Consider the following 6,000-nt stretch of genomic DNA (forward strand, 5'->3'; position numbering starts at 1 on the left):
GTCCTGTTTCTTTAGTTATGCCCACTGTAAAAGGATTTATTGTTAGATCTGTATTTCAGTACATTTCCATTTTTGAGAGGAGAAAAAAAATAGTGTTTATTCTCTTATCAGTAGGTTTCATATAAGAAGGTAATCCGCTGCTTTCGGGAAGCTTACATTTATAGCCACTATTACCTTCCTCTCGTAACCTATGTCCTCCTTAATCTCTGTCCCGGGTCTAGAGGTGTAGATGTTTCAGGGCATTTTCCAGAGGCATGCTGCCACTGTAATTCTTTCCCATCCTGCCAGCCAAAGCCTCTAAAGCAGTGTGTCTCAGAGTGTGTATCCAAACCACCTATACCAAAAAGTACCAGGGTCCACTCTAACCCACTGAATCCTAATGTGTGAGGAACGGATCTTGACATTTGCATTTTTAAACATGTTCCCTGAATGGATATTAGACATCACAAGAAAATATGGGCATCTCTGTTCTCAAGGAACCAAGGTAAAAAGATGAGTTTGTGGGTGTGGGGAGCTGGATTTTCTTGGTCTTTCATTCTTCTACAAACTGAAAACTACATTATTTTAAATTCCGTATTCTCTCCTTATCTTTCTAAGGTAACAGTTATGTAGCTATTTTTTTCCCCTCTTGTCACAGACATTTGGGCAGAAGGCACCTTTGTTGCTGCCTATGTTTTAAAGGAGAAAGACATCATCCTTAACTCAGAAATTGATAGTTACATCTGGTTTCGCTTGAAGCAGTCAGCACTCTTAAATCCTATGTTTGTAAGATGAAAGGAGATCATGTGCATAAAGCACAAGCACATAAATGTTAACTCTTTTCTTTCCTAATGGTACTCCACCAGTTTCTGCCTTTCCATTCCAGTACTCTTGTCCGATTTGATATCAACCCAAGATATCAACATTTGTTTCATTATGTATTATCCCTTGTTATGCTCTCTGCTCTAGCCAAACAAAGCAGTTTGCTGTAGTGTACACACATGTGACTTTCTATCTTAATCTTCCTTTATTTAATAAATGTTTATTTAACACTTAATACTTTTTAGGCACCATGTGAGATTCTACATTGTACAAGACAGTTCCCCTCCATCATAATGAAGCTTTTAATCTGATAGAGAAGATAAAACACATACTTAGATATATTAAGTATGAGGCCCAGAATGAGATTCCAAATTTAAGTATCTTGTACACATTAGTGGTGCAGGCTACATGCTATGAGAATTCAGGAGAGGAATGAAATGGAAACCGGAATTGGGAGAAAGTTCATAGACTGCTAAGTTAGGGAAAAGGGCTATTGTGTCTGGCCTTGTGGACTATAAGAGAAAGTTAATAATTCATTTTCTCAGATGAGATGTACTTAAGTTATATTAAAAACAAAACATTTTCATTTAAGCAGAGGTAAATTCATGCCTAGAAATAATCCTGTAAACTATTATCTCATAGTTCGTCTGAGGGCTATTGTACTTTTCTTCTGAATTTAGAACTTTGGAATATGGCCTGGAAGTTTAATAGATATCTGAAAACATTTAACATTTTTTTAATAATAATAGTAAATACTTGGGAGAATATTCAGACATTGCACAGTATATGAGGTAAAATATAAAATCAATCCTATCCTAATTTCATTTCCTTAGTATATGAACATAATTGTTATATTTTTACAAAAATTAAAGAAAAAAACATTTCCATAAGTAACAAAATCATCCACCAAGAATTTCTTCTTGAGCTCATAGACATTTACATTTCCCTTTTCTAGGAAAACAGAGCCTTTTTCTGGTTTGCATTTCTGTGAATTGCATAGTGCCTAGGCTGCATGTGGATCACAGAAAATGTTTTACCTTTCTCCCCATCTCCCACTGCTAATTGATGTGTTTGGTCGGTTGGCTGCACCAGCTCTGCCAAGACTACCCCTGTGGGAGAATTCATATTGCGTACTGGTGTGCCAGAGTCTCATTCCCAGCAGGGCTGGGGTGGATGGAGAATGGAGTTGGGAGTAAAAGTGAGGAGTGACGTCAGGGTGTGAGAAAAGTCCTCTTGTCCATGTTAATCTTAACTTGGAAACTTGGCTTTTAGCCTTTAGCAGTTACTCAGTAGACCCTTCCTGTGGATTCCTGTGAGATTATGTTTATGTGTGGAGTTGGCACGTATAGAGACCTTCGATGCTCTTATTCTCTGTCATTCACCAATCCACCTGACTTGGAATTCTCTTCTCTTTCATGTCTGTCTTCAGGCCAGTAAATCCTGAGAAGGCTTTCCAAGCAGTATGCTTTATGCAGCTAGGTAGATAAAGATAGAGCACTGAATAATTTGAAGGAGAAGGGAGAGAATTTTTCCCCCCTCTTATGCTGCCACGGATAGCTAAGAAAATAATGAAGTTATATAATGATGAGTGACAAAAACTTTTTCCCTGAAAAATTTTATGGGTAAAAAAATTCAAAGTTTTCATAGCATAATTTCTAAGAACTAAAAAAGGGAAATTTTTATGTAAAACAGTCCTTAGTACCAAGTAGAAATGATTCTTGGACACTGGAGACAGCTGAATTTTGAGGCTGTATAACTTTTGTTTTGTTTCGGTGGCTGGCTGGCCGATACAGGGATCTGAACCCTTGACCTTGGTGTTACCACCACCGTGCTCTAACCAAGTGAGCCAACCAGCCAGAGTCTGTATAACTTTTAAATGGAAGACAATTCCGAATTTTTGTCTATGGATGTGTCACTACGGTTTTTTTAAGAGTAGCACGACAATTCAGTGTTTTAACATATTGGCTTCCCTTTATTATTTTTCTTGTCATTCCCTATAATATTAAAAATAATATATTTTTATTACAAAGGTAATACATACTTATTATTAGGGGCACAAGGAAACTTTTGGAAGTTTTGGATAGATGTGTGCACTGTCTTGATTATGGTGGTGATTCATGAGGGTGTATGTATATATGTCAAAACTTACCAAATTGTACACTATAACTAAATAGGTGCAGTTTATCATATTAAAATTATACCTCAATAAAACTATTAAAAAATTTTTTTGCTGATTTGATGACCAAAAAATTGGACTTATTTTGATGTTAATATGTATTTCCATGACTGTTAGTGAGGCTGAACATTTTTACTGTATTAGCCATTTGTATTTGATCTTCTATGAATTGTTCAGTTATATCCATTGCTTCTTTTTCTGCTAGAGAGAGAATGTGTGTGTGTGTGTCTGTCTGTCTGTATTAATCAATTTGTATAATCCATTCTTGCACTAGTGACAATAACCCAGTTTCTGTTTTACCTGTTGCAAATATTTTCTTCTAGTTGATTTTCTTTTGATTTTAAAGTCCACCCCCCCTCCCCCGCCCCTTCTTTACCCCTCCTCCTCTTCTTTTCTTCCTGATAATAGCCGAATCTCTCATTTTTTTCTTTCTGGTTTTTAGATTTCCTGCCTTACTTAAGAATCCCCCAGCCCCCAATTATACTCCCAGGTTTTCTTATATTGTCATAGTTTTAGTTGTTATATTAGATTTTATTCCTTCTGGAATATTTTTTGGTATGGTGTATGAGCTGAGGGGCTAATTTAATTTTCCTGCTGGTAGGTAGCCAACTTTTGCAAATATCTTATAATAAACCATTCTTTCCTCCACTGTGAAATGTCACCTTTTTCTTTATTAAGTTTGCATATAAACTTGAATCTGTTTTAGGATTCTCAGTGTTCTGTTAATCACTTTGTATATTTTTACTGCTTAATTACAGTAGGTTCAATTAGTAAAGGGCCACAAAAAATGATTACATTGTATAATGTTGAATGTACTGATTATCCTAATTTGAGCATCACATATTGCACACAGGTATTGATATTCAACTCTGTACTGCATAGATATGTATAATCAACTGTTTCAATTAAGAAAAAGAAAGAAAAAATAGTTACAGTGGTAAGTTTTAATATATGATAGAGCATGCCCCAGACTTTCTTTGTAGTTTTCCTATACAAATTAGAAAAGTTTTTAGTCCTGTTCCCTTCCCCAGACATCAGTTTCTGATTGGAAACGACATTAGATAAATATTTTATTTTGGGAAGGATTAACATTTTTCTATTGTTTTCCTCCAAAAACAAAATATAATTTTCTATTTATTCAGGTCTTGTTTCATATTTTATGTTTTATATTAAAATATAAATTTAATCACTATTTTGAGTAACTGATTTGCTGGTTTTAAAATAATTATATATAAATCTTATAAATTTTTATTCTTGGGTCTACTAATTTGTAGTTAATTCTTTTGAATTTTCTAAGTATATAATCATAAAGGTAACTGGTCTCCTTTTATGATTTTTCTATGCATTTCATTGTTATTGTTTTGCTGTATGTTGAATAAAATAATAGTTATGGATGCAATTGTCTTTTGATGTTTAATAACTGACATTAGTATTTCACAATTTCATATGATATTTATTGATTTTTTATCATCTTGGTTTTTTTGGTATAATTAACAAAATAATATTTATCAAATGTTTAGTTTAATAAGTTTTAACAACTTGATACATCTATGTAACCACCACCCGTAACAAGATACATAAAATTCCCATCACCCTAGAATGTTCTGTGTACCAAATTTCAGTCAGCACTTCTCCCCCCCCACATACCTCCAAACAAAACTTTCTCAAGTCTGTCCCACAAAATTAGTTTTTCCTATTCTTATAATTCATATAAATGGAATTATTCAGTATGTATTTTTAGGGTCTGGCTTTTTTCATTCAGCATAATGTTAAGATTCATTCATGTTGTTGGAAGTTCCAGAAGGTTATTCTGAGTAGCATTCCATTTTATGACTAGACCAGAATTGTTTATCCATTTTCCTGTTTTCCTGTTGATGTATGGTTGTTTTCAGTTTGGGGCTGTTATGAATAAGGCTTCCGTGAATGTTCTTGTACAAGGGCATTTATAGATACATGCTTTCATTTCTTTTTAGGTGAATCAAGGAATGTTTTAACTGTATGAAAAAGTAAAAATGCAAAACAGTTGTGCAAAGTGGATATATCATTTTACATGTCCACATGCAGTGTGTGAAAGTTCTTGTTTACATCCTTGTCAACAGTTGGTGTTTTCAGTCTTCTTTCGCCCATTCTAGCAGTTGTAAAATGGTATCTTATTTTGGTTTTAATTTCATGTCCTTGATGACTAATGTTTTCGAGCCATCCATTCGTGTATTTTCTGCCTATTTGTATATCTTTTTTATGGAAAGTATCTGTTAAAGTTTTTACCCCATCTTTTTTTTTTTTGTCTTTTTTCGTGTCCGGCAACGGATTGCAACCCTCGGTGTTGCGCCCGCACCTCGCTCAGCCAGTGAGCGGGAACCGGTCTGTATGTGGGATCCGAACCCTCGGCGGGAGCGCCGCCACGCTCCCAAGCGGCGCACTGTAGCAGTGCGCCACCAGGCCGGCCCAGAAATATATATATATATATATATATATATTGTTGTTGTTGTTGTTGTTCTTTTTGAAAGCGGCTGCAGCACGCTCAGCCAGTGAGCTCTGTGAGCGCGCCGGTCATCCCTATATAGGATCCGAACCTGCGGCCTCGGGGCTCCCAGCGCCGCACTCTCCCGAGTGAGCCACTGGGCCGGCCCTAGCCCATCTTTTAAAAATTGTTTTTTGTTGTTATGATTTTTAGCAAGGCTTCATAGACTCTGAATATGCATCCTTTCTTAGCTACATGTATTGTGAATATTGTCTCCCAGTCTTTGTCTTGTCTTTCTCTTAGTGGTGTCTTTCAAAGAGCAGAAGTTTTTAAAATTTGGTAAGTCCAGTTTATGAATATTTTTAATGATTCTTGTTTTAGTGTCCTAAGAATTCATTGTCTATCCCAAAGCTGTGAAGATTTTTCTATATTTTTTTCTAGAAGTTTTATAGTTTTAGCTCTTTGTTTAGGACTATTATTTCTTTCAAGTTAACTTTTGAATGTTTGGAATAGGAGGCAAGGTTCTCCTCCCCCCCCCCCCCCCCCCCCCCCCCCCCCCCCC

The 6,000-nt window shown here is 35.7% G+C and overlaps 1 protein-coding gene across 18 annotated transcripts in view; it reads left to right on the forward strand.

Moving 5' to 3' along the window:
• Positions 1-6,000, forward strand: part of RBFOX2 (RNA binding protein, fox-1 homolog (C. elegans) 2) — a 203,882-nt gene that overhangs the window by 139,075 nt on the left and 58,807 nt on the right. The gene's annotated exons all lie outside the window — the stretch shown is intronic.

The sequence above is a fragment of the Galeopterus variegatus genome, unplaced genomic scaffold (genome assembly GCF_000696425.1).
Source record: "Galeopterus variegatus unplaced genomic scaffold, G_variegatus-3.0.2 Scaffold139, whole genome shotgun sequence".
Taxonomy (NCBI): Eukaryota; Metazoa; Chordata; class Mammalia; order Dermoptera; family Cynocephalidae; genus Galeopterus; species Galeopterus variegatus.